At 37.6% G+C, this 16,760-nt stretch overlaps 1 pseudogene; it reads left to right on the top strand.

Annotated features, from left to right (window-relative positions):
- The first annotated feature begins 13,132 nt into the window (after positions 1 to 13,132).
- Positions 13,133 to 16,233, top strand: LOC123862943 (transcription factor BTF3-like; annotated as a pseudogene).
- Positions 16,234 to 16,760: the final 527 nt, after the last annotated feature.

The following is a 16,760-nucleotide window of genomic DNA, read 5'->3' as shown; positions in this document are numbered from 1 at the left end:
AGATGTAGCAATAATGCAGGAATATCAAGTTTTTGCCTTTTTTTTTTTTTTTGAGAGTATGTGTGGGAGCAGGGTGGGAGGGGCAGAGGGGGAGGAAGAGAATGACTCTTAGGCAGACTCAACACCCAGGGTGGGGCCTGCCATAGGGCTCTATCTCACAACTCTGATACCCTGATATCATGACCTGAGCCGAGATCAAGAGTCAGATGCTTAACTGACTGAGCCACCCAGGCACCCGAGGAATATCAAATTTTAATCCACATTACATTCTAAACCTCACAAAGATTACTTTTTGATTAATACTTCCAATTTGAATTCCTAGCACAGTATGTGAGCTATAATAGAAAATCAGTATATTTTGATGGATAAATATTTATTACATTTGTATATTATTATCTAAAAGAAACAGTCCACAAGAAGTTGTACTTTGGAGAAGGACTGAGAGATAGGAAGTAGAATGATGAAAAAGCAGAGGAAAATTAAAGACAAAGGATTTTGAAGAGGGAGAGTGACATGAATCTGTCCCATTAACCTCTAAAGCCACCATCAGTTTAGCTGTTTTTCTTGGGTTTCTTGGGTTTCAAAGAGTTTAGCTCTTTGTACAACATTGCCTCTTCAAACAGTAAGGAACTGTGCATGTATTTTCTGGTGATGTTTGTTGAAGAAAAGTAATTCAAGGCATAAGACAAAACAGACTCTTGGCTGCATATGAACAATTTGTTCCAAAGAATCAGATTTAAATGTTATTTTAGTGATAAAATGAAGGCATTTTCAAGATCTGTCTTACTGAGACCCTGGCCTCTTATGCTAACTCACATCCCTGCATCAAGAAAATATAGCCTTGTGTCCTTTGAAAAGGCCGTCTGAACTGGGGTGAGGGAGGAGGGGTGGGAAGTGCTGAAATGCCACCTACCCACTGTTGTCCCCATGTGGTCACATCAGAATAGCAGAGAACTGTCAACAGGTGCCCTCAGAGGCATGTAAGGGTTCTGAATATTAAAACCAAAAAGACATCCAGAGCTATAGGCAGCCTGATATATATTCTCAAAGTGAAAGCTGGGTAGTTCTTTTTCTTCCTTAAATATAGATCTTTGCTATAAAATAAAATGCCACAATCAGTCATTGGATTTCACTGCTACAACTTGTTCAGTTCTTTTAAATTAAATTGTGGTTAAATTTCCAAACAAAAAATGAAATGAAAATAAAATATTGATGAGAAGAAGTTGTGAATCTCCCTGTCCTTCTGACCCAATGTTGATAACAATGACAGTGCACTTTCAAGAAATAATAAGGGGTTTTTGTCAATCTCAATACACTCAAAAGACATCTTGTGGTTATTTGTGATGTGTTTCACAAATTTTACACAAATTCTTGCCATAGGAGTTTTTTCCTTTGAGAGTATTTTATGAAACTGCTGTAGTAGAGTTATGTTTATCTTCTTGAATATTTCGTTGATGGTTTCCTGCTCTCCATTCTTTCTAAACTTCTTTTTTTCTGGACCTGTTGGATGGATTGATCCTTTAATTTCTTCTCTTTTCTCCCTTATTTTCTATTTCTTCATTTTTTTTCTCTCTCTCTCTCACATATTATATATCCCTGACCTTCTCTCAACTTCTTTATTTCTGCTGTCATGTTTTACATCTCTATGCCTTCTTTCTTATTCCTGGAATGGTCCTTTTTTTTTTTTTATAGCATCCTTCTTATTACATGAGTGCAGTGTAGTCCATTATTTCTCTGAGTATATTGGTGTGTGTTTATGTGAGAAGTTTCTTCACCCAACAGTCTTGTTTTCCTCCAATTTGTTTCCTATTTGTTTTAGTCCTTATCTCTTGGATTAGAACCCTTCTTTCAGATGGCTGGAAGTCCTTGTTTGCCAGCTCTTATTTAAGACTCAAGGACGAAAAAGCTGATTTAGAAGCTCTGAGAGCTTTTGTAGAGGGTGTCAACTGTGAATTGCAATAGAGGAGAGCAGGTTGGAATTTTTTTTTTTAAGATTTTATTTATTTATTTGTCAGACAGAGAGCAAGTGAGCACAAACGGGGTAGTGGCACGCAGAAGGAGAAGCAGGCTCCCTGCTGAGCAGGGAAACCGATGCAGGACTCAATACCAGGACCCTGGGATCATGACCTGAGCCAAAGGCAGATGCTGAACCAACTGAGCCACCCAGGTATCCCAGGTTGGAATTTTATTGGGAAGTCCATCATATAAATATCCTTGGTCTCTCCTCTGGGCTGTTCAGATTCCATAGACAAAATTCTTCATTTTCCATCCTGAGAGCCTGGTGGGAAAGAGGCTTTTTTTTTTTTCCTTCACTCAGCATAATTCTCTTGAGTTCCACCAAAGTTGTTATGTATATCAATAGGTAATATAAATGGAATCATACAGCAGGTAACCTTTTGAAATTGGCTTTTTTCACTCAGCATAATTCCTTTGAGCTCCACCAAAATGGTTGCATGTATCAGTAGCCCATTCATGTTTATTACTGGCTGGTATTCTGTGGAGTGGATGTAATGCAGTTTGTTTATCCACTCACTCACTGAAACTCATTTGGGTTATTTCCATCTTTTAGCTACTATGAATAAAGCTGCTATGAAATCTAATGTATTGGTTTTTGTATGAACATAAGTTTTTTTTTTTTTTTTCCCCTGGGAATATCCAGGAACAGGATAGCTGGGTACTATGTTTAGTTTCAGAAGAACCTGCCAAGCCATTTTCCAGAGTGCGGTGCCATTTTGCATTCCCACCAGAAACGCATGAGTGATCCATTTCTCTGTATATCCTCCAGCATTAGATATTTATTCACTTTTTTTAGGTTGTCTGTTTTCTTATTATTGAGTTTTGAGTGTTTTTTTTTTTTTTTAATATTCTGGGTACAAGATCTTTATCAGATTTGTTTTGTAAATAGTTTCTCCCAGTCCATGGCTTGTCTTTTCACTCTCTTAGTAATATCTTTTATAGAGCAAAAGTTTTTGATTTTGATGAAGCCTGATTTATCAGTGTTTTCACTTATTGACTGTACTTTTGGTGTCTTCTCTATGAATGATTAGCTTAATTCATGGTCACAACGATTTTATCCTCTTTTCTTTTAGAAGTTTTAGGGCTTTGGGTATTACATCTATGTCTTTGACCCATTTTAAGTCACTTTTTATATAGTACAAAGTATGGATCAAAGTTTCTTCTACAAGTGTGAATATTGAACTGCTTCAGCACCATATGTTGAAAGGCTATTCTTTCTACATGGAATTGCCTTGCATTTGGTCAGGAATCAATTGGTCATAGTTGTGAGGGTCTAAAGACTGTTTATTGTGCTCTGTTGTCTATATATGCTTTTGTAAATGGCACAGCTTTATATTAGGACTTGAAATCAGGTGGTGTGAATCTCTCAACTTTATGCTTCTTTTTTTTAAAAAGGATTTTATTTATTTGACAGAGAGACACAGCGAGAGAGAGAACACAAGCAGGGGGAGTGGGAGAGAGAGAAGCAGGCTCCCCACAGAGCAGGGAGCCTGACACAGGGCTTGATCCCAGGACCCTGGGATCATGACCTGAGCCAAAGGCAGACGCTTAACAACTGAGCCACCCAGGTGCCCCATCAACTTTATGCTTCTTTTAAAAAAAATTTTGTGACTATTCTAGTATTTTACCTTCCCATAAACATTTTAGAATCAGCTTGTTAATATCTACCAAAAATCCTGCTGAGGTTTTGATTGGGATTATAATGAATTTATAAGCCAATAGGGGAGAACCAACATCTTAACAATATTGAGTCTTCTAATCTATTCCATATTTTTTGCTGCCACCATAAGTGGTTATGCCAATTATCAATTTGTTTTCCATACCCCAAGTAATATTTTTCAGCTCTTAATTCTCAGGGGCTAGGACATTGTCTAGCATAGACTAAGCACTCAGTAAATATTTGTTGACTATTGGCCTTAATGTTAGAAAATTTGGTTCTATTTCCAGCTCTACTCTACTCATTGTGATAATCTTGAGTAAGACACAATACTCCTGAGCCTCATTGTGCCCATATGAAAATAATGCAGTGAGTCTAGATAATATGTAAGCATATTTGAGCTGTACTTATTCTGTGAGTCTACAACTGAGCCAATTTGACATAAATTGCTAAAGCATATCATTTCCCCCTCTTATTCTGGATGGCTTATCTGCAGTAAGCAAGAGAATTAAGGGGAAAAATAAACTTACAAAAGTTTTTCTTACTCCATTGTTCAACTGAATTGAATACTCTTAGCATTAAATGTTTGAAACTTTATTTTTTTATTGAAGTGTAATTAACATACAGTGTTATAAACGTTTGAAACTTAAAAAATGTGAATTTATTGGGATTAGTGGGTCAAGATGGAACGAAAAAAAGTTATGGTGATACTTGCTCGTATCCCCCTCCATTTCACAGCCCTGTAGGAGAATAATTTAGCATGTAATACTCTCATAGTCTGGCCATTCTGCAAGTTGGATGTGACTGGCATTGAATGATCCGATAATGATCACCCCTATGTGGTTGACTTGATTATACATGATACTCTTTAAATTAAAAGCAATCAGGTTGGCCTTATGGAATCATGCAAACTAGACAGTTGGGGCAACCAGAGCAATTCCACTTATCTTCTCCCCCCTCCCCCCATCCATCAGCAGTAGTGCCTGTTTCATTACCTACTGGTCACTCATTGTCTCAGGTTGTTACAGCAGAAGAAGGGATTTCATTTTCATTGGCTATTTACTCCCAAGACTAGATCAGAGAAGTGGTGGCCTAATTATTAAGGGCTTAAATATTTTATCTTACTTAGGGAGACAACATTTGATAATACTTAATTTTAATCACTCTTGTGGTCAGGTCTTGCTGACCCATATGAAGAGTTATCCCCTTATATTTACTCAAATTATTACATTCTAAATTAAAACTTTTGAGCATAACTCTCACACTATTTCAAAGTGAAGATAATTGCAATCATATTTTTTTAGAAAAATATTTCAAAATTGTCACAGTCACCCCTAGTATTCCTTCTTTGCCTCCGCAATTAGCATTGTGTATCTACCACTCAACAGAAACTGTTCTTGCAAAATTTATCTATAGCTCCATTTTGTTTTTCCTTTACTCTTAGACTTGTCTGAGTTACTTAAAGCCTCTGACCACCATTTTTCCTTGGTGTTTTCTCCTGCTTTGGCTTCCATAACACATCTTTATGTTAGTTTTTTTACCTCTCTGGTTGCTTTTTTCTTTCCCCTTTGCAAGTTTTGCCAGACTTGGAGTGGCTTTGCGACTGCGAAGAGGAGGATGCAGTGGTGACCTGGAGGGACTGACAACCAGAAACCAATCGGGGTCAGACAAGGGGCAGTCATAGCAGATGTCAGCATGGACAAGTGACAATGAAGACTACCTCAACACCTTGGCACTATGCAGCCCTTGTGGGACAAGGGCACACATGCATTAGAAATGGGAAAGCACCTGGATTGACAGAGGTTAATTTTTCACATCCAGAAAAATGAAAGCTCAAAATAGAAATTAAATTCAGTTGTAGAAATAAAGTTATATCTTGGCAAAACTCAGTTTGTGGCCCAAGATTCAAGTTTACCAACATACAGCACTTTCAAATGGCTTTGTGTTATATGTCATTTGACCCTGATAATATTACAAAGAAGACAAATAAATTATAGTTGCTTTACATTCAAAGTTAAATAAGTTTCCCAATGTCCATGCAATCCAACAGCAATAAGGCAAGAATTGGATTTCAGGGCTTCTGCTCCATAATGCCATGTTCTTTTCACATAACTGGGGTTAACTGGCTATTTAATAGTTTCAGGAAAAAAAAATCTAATGATCCATCATCAGTGAGACTAATGCCAAGTCAGATCCAGAAGGAAAGAAGTGCTATTCAGTAGCAATAGAAACTATTTTATGTGAAATACTTGTAAGTCAAACTAGTTGATACAGCCATCAATAGAGCTGATTGTGATGCAATATAAACTGAGCCATTCTACTTTGTCATTTTAGTGTCTAATAATGATTGCTGCAGACTTCAAAGTAGAGGAATAGCATTTTAGAGTTGGATTTAACCTCTTATGAAGTCCTTTCATTTTACAGGTAGGAGAACAGAGATCTGGAAAGGTTATATATAGCTAGTTAGTAATGGAAACAGAGTGAGGCTCCAGGTTTTAAGATGGTGCATTTTCCCTTACACCATCTTACCTTTGGGAAAACTAAAATGGTAGAATTGTTACTATTTTGGCTGAGCTGTAGAAGCTGAAGAAGTGGTAGGCCATTCAAAGAAAGTCATATTTACTTTGTTCTATGCTTTCTAGGCTAGATGTTCCTCCCTGCTCATTATCAGAGTATTTCAGTAAGCCTGTTAGAGGGCATTTGTGTTATCAAGGTAATAAGCTTTCCTTGGAAAATATGAATATTTTTAGCTTTGAAGGTAGGGCTTGTTTCAGAGTCTATTTCCTAGGGTGTGGTGGGTGGTAAATATATCTTTAGTCCATTAACTTCTATCTTTCATCATCATTTTCAAATAGTTCTCTTTAAAAGACTTGAAAGTCAGACAATTTTTCCCAGCCCTTTAAGACATCCAGGTCTTAGACCAATGTATTATTCTACTGTGGGATGGTTATCTAAATTGCTATACTTCCTATTTGCTTATTACTCAATTTTTTTCCTTTTTCTTGTGCTTTTCATTACTTTTTATCTCAACTTCAATTACATATCTCCTGTTTCTCTAATCACCACAAATTGGATAGTAAGTATACTTTGTTCCAAAAATACTGTCTTAATTCATCAACCATGTGGTCAATTAATTAGCCTAAATTCTTGAACACCTGTCAAGTCTTGCTGAGTTGGCAGGTTCTTTTCCTTCCTTATTTTCATTTTATGCTTTCTCTTTTTGACTAGTCATATGGTTAAGCTCCAGTGTTGAATAATGTGGTTTTGCTCCAGGTTAGAATGTTTTAAAATTGAAATCTGACCCTATAGTCTCTTTCTGTGTCATATGAAAACATATTTAACCACATCTAGTCTGTCTTTACCTAACCTACATAATTTCCTGAGACTCAGCGTCAATTTTTGAAGTGTTGTTAGGGAGTTGGGTTCTGGCTGTTATTGCTGAAGTCCAGGCACTTACTTATCAGCCTTAAATGAGGCTACTGCATTAGCCTCCTAACTGGTCTCAAGTTTTTTTTTATGTGTAAGGATCATATATATCCTTAGCTCTTCAAGTTTCTTTTACTCTAGCCACACAGAGACACTTGATGGTCACCAAGTATGTCTCAGTGTCTTCCTTTACTCATTCTATCTAAATGAAATGCTCGTATCTTTTTCTACCCATTGAACATTAGATGCCCACCCACTTAACAAGGCTCAGATGAAAGGTCACCTCCTCTATGTAATTTTGCTAACTCCTGCTATCTTAGATTGGTTTCTAAGAAGCAGAGCCTGAGGCAAGGATTCAGGTGCATTTGATTTATGGTGGAATTGCTCTTAGGAGGCACCTGTAAGTGAATGAGGAAAACAGGACAGCAAAAGACAAAGAGCAAGATTGTTACCTTAGGAAAAGTTTGCCTTGGCCTAATCCACTGGTGGTGGGTTAGGTGCCCCTAAAACATTAACCATACCACAAAGTTTTCCCTTCATGAGATGGGGGGCCAGTCTTTTGTACCCCCATATTGATTAGTCATTAAATATAGGCTATTTGGGGAGTTAGTATATATTTCTAGCCATGTGGCTGCCATCAACAGAGGGTAATTTTCTTGAACAAGGGGCAGTTGTGAGCTCTTAATAGCCAGCACTCTCAACACCCAGGACCCAGTAAATATGATATGGAGGGGCCCCAACAGCATCTAAAACATGTACTAAATTAGAATTTTTCACCCCTCTGTGCTTTTACTTTATATAACTGTAGTTTATGTATCTCTGATTTCAACTATCTCATTTTTCTTTAATCTTTGGAAAATTAGAAATATTCAGTCACCTAGAATAGTTTATTCTTATGTTAATATAGCATCCAATGGTTTCAACAGTAAAATTATAGCTCACATTAAACAAATACCTTTGATTGAGTGTTCCAGTTTGTAATGTGACTATGAATAAAAGCCAGGGTTTTAAGGTTTATGACACTTGGGTTAAGGATATAAGCAAACAACTCATAAAAAATAATAGAAATAGCCTATAAGCATATAAAAAATCATTAGCTTCATGAATAATCATAATACAATAAAAATTAAGATACAAAAAACACTCAAAATTGGCAACTATTACAAAGTATTCTAGTACTTAGTGTTGGTATGGTCGGTATGATGTGGGTGAATAGATACTCTTATACATTGTTTATGGGAGTATACATTGGTATAGTTTTTTTTTTTTGGAGGAGGGGATGTCAACCTAGCAATGTGTATCCAAAGTACACGACCTTTGGGATGCCTGGGTGACTCCATTGGTTAAGTGGCTGCCTTCAGCTCAGGTCGTGATCCCAGGGTCCTGGGATTGAGTCCTGCATCAGGCTCCTTGCTCAGCAGGGAGTCTGCTTCTCCCTCTGCCTGCTGCTCCCCCCTGCTGTGCTCTCTCTCTCTCTGACAAATAAATAAATAAAAATCTTAAACAAAACAAAACAAAGTACATGGCCTTTGATAAGGAATTTTACATTTTGGAGTTCAACCTAGAGAAATGATTGAAAGGTACCCCCCCAAAAAGATTTAATGAATAGCATTTTTATTTCAGTCCACTCATAATAGTGAAAATTTGTAAACAGTATGTCTAAAAATCAGTGATTGGTTAAATAATTTTGAAGAATTTAGCCTTTGAAATGATATAACTATGTTTATTGACATAGAAAGATACTCATAATACATTGTTTAAAAAGCAGGTTATTAACAATAGATAATTGCCTTCTATCATTTAGGTATGATTCCCTGGCACTACAGCAGAACAAGAGATTGGATAAAGGAAGAATAAGAATATGTACCTTACAGCAGCTATGTTACATTTGCCAATTACTTAGCTTCTCTGAGAATTAATGTTATCAACTGCAAAACAATAGTAGAAATAATACTATTTACTTGGCAGAAATGTAAGAATTGGAGAAAATGTATTTAAAATGCCTAGCATAATACCTGATGCTTAGCAAACTTTTAGTAAATGCTAACAGCCATCATTACCATTACCACCACTATCACCAATTCTGCCAGTATCAACCAAGAAGGAGGCACACCTGCAGGTAGAGCAATTTCAAGGTGATTGTGGGATGAGGACTACTTGACACATACACATTTTTATACATTGGATATCAGGCTAAATCGAAGACTCCTATCTACCAGGAATATTCCTGGTAGAAGAGGTCTTTGAAATCATCTTGCTAACCCTCTCAAATTATGAATGAGACTCAGAAAGTTTAGAGGATTTCTGTAATATCCCTCATTGTCAGAGCTAGCAGATTCCCATCTGCAGTCTCTCTGCTATGAAAAGAAGTGCCTCAACAGAAAAAAAGAAGCTCTCAAAGATGCACACTGAGAGGTACTCAGGGCACTGGGACCCTTTCTCTATACAATTCCTGAACTCTTTTGTTCCGTGCACAATTGAATGTTTATTGTTTTCATTTGTCTGAGACTTCTCCCATCTCTTCTCCTTATTCTTTGGTGAATTCCTCCTTTCACTGTGATCCTGGAAGGACCAGCAGTAATACTATCCTGCACCTCCTGGCCACAAAGTGTTGGGGCTTTACTAAGTCTGGCCATCCATGGCACACCATCTCCCTTGTCATAGCTCTAAGGCACATGAACTAAGCCAGGCCATTAAGAATTCTTCTATGAATTTTTAATTTATTGATAGAAGAGAGAAGCTCCATCTTTTCTTTGTGAATGCTAAGTTCAGATGCTATATGCCTGCATTTGTCTGTGGTCATGTTCTCCTCTTACTCTACCAAAAGGAGAAGATCCAGATATGGTTGAATAGGATGAGTGAGACACACGGAGAAACAGATCCAAGAAATGGTGAAAGGAAGTCTAGATAGTACCATATGAATTGATGACACCTCTAAGTCTAGTTACAATGAATGTTTTTCCCAGTTGCATGGACCAAGTGCTGGCTCTCGCTCCCTTTCTCTTATCTTTTTCTCCTTCTCTCTCTGTTCTAAAATTACATTGAGTTGAAGTTTTACCATTTGAAAGCAACAAATCTGTTCAACACAGCACGTTGCTTATTCTGGTCTTCAGTAACTGCCTTCTGTATTTTTAGGATATCACACCCATTCCCTTCTCTATCCTCAGTTATTAGCCAGGACGCAGGAGGCATCCTGCATCCCTGGATTTCCTTCTGGCTTTGTCTTTCAGCTGCTCATGTTATGGTGAGATGAGCTATTTGGAGGTCAGACTAAAAATCTGTCAGAGGAGCTTTCTCTGATTTCCATCTTTTCCTCATGAGTAGAAGTAGAGATTTTAGAGGTGAGTGAATGTAGCCCTGTCATTTTACTAATGAGAAATCAGTGTTTTGGAAGCATTTCCTAAGGTGAAAGGTAGAGTTTGACTCAAGTATCAACAAATTTATGGTTCAGGGTTATTTCCTTCACTGTAGCCTGTCCCTCCAATCTCACTGGGGTCATCTTCCTCTCCTGGAAACTTGAGAAAGATCCTCTGCTGCCTTGGTTCTAGTGAATGAGAGGAGAGTTCACACCATGTTTGGAAAATGGACCAATCCCTCTGTGGTCATACATTTAACCTAGTTGCATGAACTCTATATTCTGTAAGATTAATGTGAATGAGTGTGGGGTCTTTCACAAAGTCTATTTTACTTTCCTATATCAGTTTATCCAAAAATACTTAAAGATAGAATATTCTATGTCTTTTTTGATTCCAAAACCAACCATCTTCATCAACTTCTGAATGGCTTTTACTTCCTGAATATTTCTGGTTTCATTTCTTTTTCTTTTTTTAAGATTTTATTTATTTATTTGTCAGAGAGAGAGAGAGAGCACAAGCAGAGGGAGTGGCAGGCAGAAGGAGAAGCAGACTCCTGCTGACAAGGAGTCCAACATGGGACTTGATCCCAGGACACTGAGATCATGACCTGAGCTGAAGATAGATGCTTAACTGACTGAGCCACCCAGGCATCCCTCTGGTTTCATTTCTAACATAAACATTAATATTGTGTTTAAGCTTTATTCCCCTGCAAGGGGCTGGCTTGTCATCAACAACCGATAAGACATATTACAAGCCTGAAAAATGCATTTTAAAAATAACTAAGTTAATTTGTTAACAGTATTAAAGGATTTCAAATTCACCACAAAATCTTTGTTAGGAACCAAATGGGGGTGGGCCTGACTCTTTTTTTTTCCCATTAATTTTTTTATTAAGGTATAATTGACATATGAAATTATATTAGTTTTGGGTATGCAACATGAGTCTATATTTCTATACACTGTGAAATGATCACCACAATGAGGTAAGTTTCTTCCTGCCACCTTATAAAGTTACATAATATGCAATACAGTGTTATTGACAACAGTCACCATGTTGTACATCACATCCCTATGACTTATTTTATGATTGAAAGTTTGTATCTCCTACCGCCTTCCATTTTCCAACTCCTCAAACCCCTCCCCTCTCCAATAACTGTCAAATTTGTTCTCTGCATTCATGAATTTGTTTTTTTTTTATTTTTTAGATTCCACATGTACATGAGATCATATAATATTTGTTTTTCCTCTAACTTATTTTACTCAGTATAATATTCTTTTTTTTTGAGAGAGAGAGAGAGCATGCAAGAATTGGGAGAGAGGGGCAGAGAGAGAGGGAGAAGAAGAGAATCTCCAGCAGACTCCCTGCTGAGCATGGAGCCCCACACGGGGCATGATCTGACAACCCTGAGATCGTGACCCAAGTGGAAATCAAGAGTCGGATGCTTAATCAACTGAGCCACCCAGGCACCCCTACTCAGCATAATATTCTCAAGGTCCATCCATGTTATCACAAGTGGCAAGGTTTCATTCTTTTTTATGGTTGAATAATACTCTAGTGTGTGTGTGTGTGTGTGTGTGTGTGTGTGTGTGTGTACCCCACATCTTTATCCATTCATCCATCAATAGACCCTTAGGTTGTTTCCATATCTTGGCTATTGTGAATAATGCTGCAGTGAAGATAAAGGTGCATATATCTTTTCAATTTAGTGTTTTCAATTTCTTCAGATAAATACCCAGAAGTGGATTTCCTAGATCATATGGTAGTTCTGCTTTTGTTTTTTTTTTGAGAAGCCACCATACCGTTTTCCATAGTAGCTGTACCAATTTACAATCCCATCAACAATGTATGAGGGTTACCTTTTCTCCATATCATTGCCAACCCTTGTTATTTCTTGTCTTTTTGATACTAGTCATTCAGACTGGTGTGGAGGCTAGAAATGGAAGAGTCAATTTTAGAGTCAGAGAAAGAACTGATTGGCCATTGCTGGCTCTGAAGATGGAAGGAGGTGACTTTTAGAAGCTGGAAAAGCCAAGAAAATGATTCCTCCCTAGATCCTCCAAAAGGAACATAGTCCTGTTGATACTTTGATTTTAACCCGGAGAAAACCTGTTTGCACCTCTTGCTGCCAGAATCGTAAAACACATAATAAATATGTGTTGTTTTAAGCCACCAAGTTTGTAGTAATTTGTTACAGCAGCCATAAGATACTAATACAGTGTTTTACAAAATCATATGACCATAGAATACCTAATATCTCCTAGATCTTGTATCCAAACTTGGGACAAAATTTGGGGAGAATGATAGTCTCAGCCCTTCTTCATTCTCTAAATTAGCCCTATCCAATAGAGCTTTCTGCACTGATGGACATGGTTTATATCTGTGCTATGGTAACCACTAGCTATAGGTAGTTACTGAGCACCTGCATTGTGGTTGGTGCAACTGAGAAAGTGAAATTTAAATTTTATTTTATCTTAAGTAATTTAAATTTAAATACCTACATGTAACTACTGGCTAATATATTAGACAATACAGCTTTAGATCAAAGTTTTCAGATTCAGTTGCCTATAAAGGCCAGTGTATATAAAAATGAGAAGCTTACCAAATATAAATAAGATAACAGTGAAAGACTTATGATGAATAGCACTGACTCTTGGTCTCAGTGTTCCAGAGATTGACAATGGAGTGGAAGAAGGGTGCTCTTCAGAGGGTGTGCCTTGGCTGTAAGGGAGAGAGCTACTCTGTTCCTGCCAGTTATAGCAATGAGGAAACAGATACTTATTATCAGAGGTAATTTTTCAAGAGAAGCTAGGAATTTGGGTTTTTATCTTAACTACTCAGATCCCTCAAGTTTCAGATAAAAGCAAACATACCTATGGGGTACATCAGCCTGTAGACTTTGCAAGAAGTTTTCCTTTATTTTAATTCTGAAGCCCTGGCCTAAGGAAGAGATGTGAATACCAGCTGTTGAGTATTGTTGTACGGACTGGAGCACTGTACAGGGGCATACATATTGTGAGTCATCATTGACATTGCACAAATGAAGGATACATGCAATTATTCAGATAATTTTTTGGCCAATAGTGGTATTTTGTTCTAAGAAAGTCAGCACATTATGACAATTTTCCAATAGATGGAAATAAATTGCCTTGAAGACAAGAATTTTTTGTTTGTTTTTATATTGCTATATGTGGGGTAGTGGCAACTCTGATAAGGAGAGGTTCAAAGGAGAATATCTAGGACAGCTGCCTATCAGATAAAATTCAGCTTTATGAACCCACTATTTGTAAACTCTGAACTTTTTTTCTTACACATTTATTAAAATAAAAGATCTGGGGGCATCTGGGTGGCTCAGTTGGTAAAGTGTCTGCCTTCGGCTCAGGTCATGATCCCAGGATCCTGGGATTGAGTCCCATGTCAGACTCCCTGCTCAGTGGGGAGTCTGCTTCTCCCTCTCCCTCTGCCCTTTCCCCTGCTTGTGCTCTTTCTTTCTCTTTCTCCCTCTCTCTCTCAAATAAATAAATAGAATCTTAAAAAAAAAAAGATCTGAAACTCTCCCAGAAGGTGCCAGACCAACTTATACCAGCTGAGTATTCCTGCTATGTTCTCTCAGAAAGCACTCTCTCAGAGAGCATATCACTGCTCTTCATTGCATTGTCTTATTTATTTGATTTATCTTTATGGTCCCAGTGCCTGCTAACACAGAAACCTCACATAGAATCTGCTCCATAGATTCTTGTTGGAAGAATATTTTTTCTCTTGTATACCCAGTACAGGTATCCCTTTTTCCTTCTAGCTCTACCTGTTTTTTTTTTTCTCAATCAAGTATATATATATATATATACTTCTTCCTTACCCATTCATCTGTAAATGGACACTTGGGCTGCTTCCATAATTTGGTTATTGTAGATAATGCTGCTATAAACACTGGGGTGTGTGTATCCCTTTGAATGAGTATTATTGTATTCTTCATGTAAATACCTAGTAGTGCAATTGCTGGATCATAGGGTAGTTGTATTTTTAACTTTTGAAGAAACTCCATACTGTTTTCCAGAGTGACGGCTCTGGTTTGCATTCCCACCAACAGTGCAAGAGGGTTCCCCTTTTTCCACATCCTTGTCAGCACCCTTCTTTCTTGTGTTTTTAATTTTTGTCATTCTGACTGGTGTGAGGTGATAACTCATTGTAGTTTTGATTTGCAAAACTGATGATTATAAGTGATGTTGAGCATCTTTTCATGTTGGCCATCTGTATGTCTTCTTTGGAAAAATGTCTATTCATGTGTTCTGCCCATTTTTAATTGGATTAGTTTTATAAGTTCTTTATAGATTCTGGATACAAACACTTTATCAGATATGTGATTTGCAAATACCTTCTCCCATTCTGTAGGTTGCCTTTTAGTTTTGTTGATTATTTCCTTCACTGTGCAGAAGCTTTATATTTTGATGTAGTCCCAATAGTTTATCTTTGCTTTTGTTTCCCTTGCCTCAGGAGACATATACAGAAAAATGTTTGTTATGGCTGATGTCAGAGACATTCTGCTTGTTCTCTCTTCTAGGATTTTTATGGTTTTAGGTCTCATATTTAAGTCCTTAATCCATTTTGAGTTTATTTTTGTGTATGGAGGACTTTTTTTTTTTTTAATTAAAACTTTTGCTTTGACTTACATTTGATTGAGCAAAGTTGGAGATTCAGTAGATAATTACATATGCTCTCCCTTGCTCTTTCTGCTTCAACCTCACTGGCCTTTTTTATTCTCTTGAATTCCTCACATTTCTTCCTGCTCTTTATTTTTCATAGAATGCTCCTTATTATCCTCTTCATCTACTTCACTTCTGCTTGTCCCTCAGTTCTCCTGAGGTGTCACTCCCTTTGGGAAACCATCACTGATTTTCTGACTATCATAACATTACAATGGCCTTCCAAATATGGGATTTCACCCATATGGGAAATACACCTCTCCTTCATATATTTGTCCTGGTTGATTTAATATTTCTTTCTGTGATTATTTGATAAATATCTGTCTCTTCTACTAGTCTATATTCTCCAGAGATACAGAGGCTGATTTGGGTTACTTTCATCTGGTGTTTGGCAGTGAGCTTAGTACATGGTATGCATTCAATAAATATTTGTTAAGTGAGTAAATGGATGAATGAAAAATAGGACCAGAGCTGCCATCTTGTGTCCCCACATGTGTGCACCTAACCTCAGCTGGTCCACCTGAGAACTCCTGAGCACCAACACTAGTCCCCCTCGTGGTCTCATTTCTGCTCCAGTACGATAAAAGAAACTATCAGGAACTAGGAGAAACTCACCAAACTGCAAGTACAAGTGCATATTGGTGGGAAAGGAACTGCTCATGGAAAGAAGAAGGTGGTTCATAGAACGGCTACAGCAGATGATAAAAAACTTCAGTTCTTAAAGAAGTTAGGGGTAAACAATATCTCTGGTATTGAAGAAGTGAATATGTTCACAAACCAAGGAATAGTGATCCACTTTACCTAAACCCACCTTTACCTAAATCCTGAAGTTCAGGCATCGCTGGCTGTGAACACTTTCACCATCACAGGCCATGCTGAGACAAAGCAGCTGACAGAAATGCTACGCAGTATCTTAAACCAACTTGGTGCAGACAGTCTGACTAGTTTAAGAAGACTGGCTAAAGCTCTGCCCAAACAGCCTGTGGATGGAAAAGCACCCCTTGCTACTGGAGAGGATGATGATGAAGTTCCTGATCTTGTGGAGAATTTTGATGAGGCTTCCAAGAATGAAGCAAACTGAATTGAGTCAGCTTCTGAAGAAGATAAAACTTGAAGAAGTTACTGGGAGCTGCTCTTTTATATTATGACTGCTTTTCAAGATTTTATTCATGGATCTGATAAAATCTAGATCTCTAATATTTTTAAGCCCAAGCCCCTTGGACACTGCAGCTCTGTTCAGTTTTTGCTTATACACAATTCATTCTTTGCAGCCTTAAGCTGAAGAAGCCTGGGAATAAAGTTTGAAACAAGGTTGATAACGTTCTTTGCCTAGAAAAAAAGAAAAAAGAAAAACAGGACCATAGCCCTGCAGTGTCATTATAGTGAATCAACTTAGCCAGGATCTTTGTTTGTTATTATTTAATAATCACAAGGGACAACATAGCAAGTAGGTGCAGACCAGTCAGGCCCAGAAATAGAGACATTCTTGCAGTGGACACTCCAGGGACCATTACAGGTAACTCTCAGGGAGACAAAGGAAAGGGAGAGGCTCACAAAAAAAAGGTCAATGGCTCTGGTGAAACCAATTGAATTCCTACTCAATCAATT

The sequence above is a fragment of the Mirounga angustirostris genome, unplaced genomic scaffold, assembly GCF_029215605.1.
Source record: "Mirounga angustirostris isolate CCGP_5_RB_7025 unplaced genomic scaffold, mMirAng1.0.hap1 SCAF_1, whole genome shotgun sequence".
Lineage (NCBI taxonomy): Eukaryota > Metazoa > Chordata > Mammalia > Carnivora > Phocidae > Mirounga > Mirounga angustirostris.
This window is presented reverse-complemented; position numbering and strand designations above follow the sequence as displayed.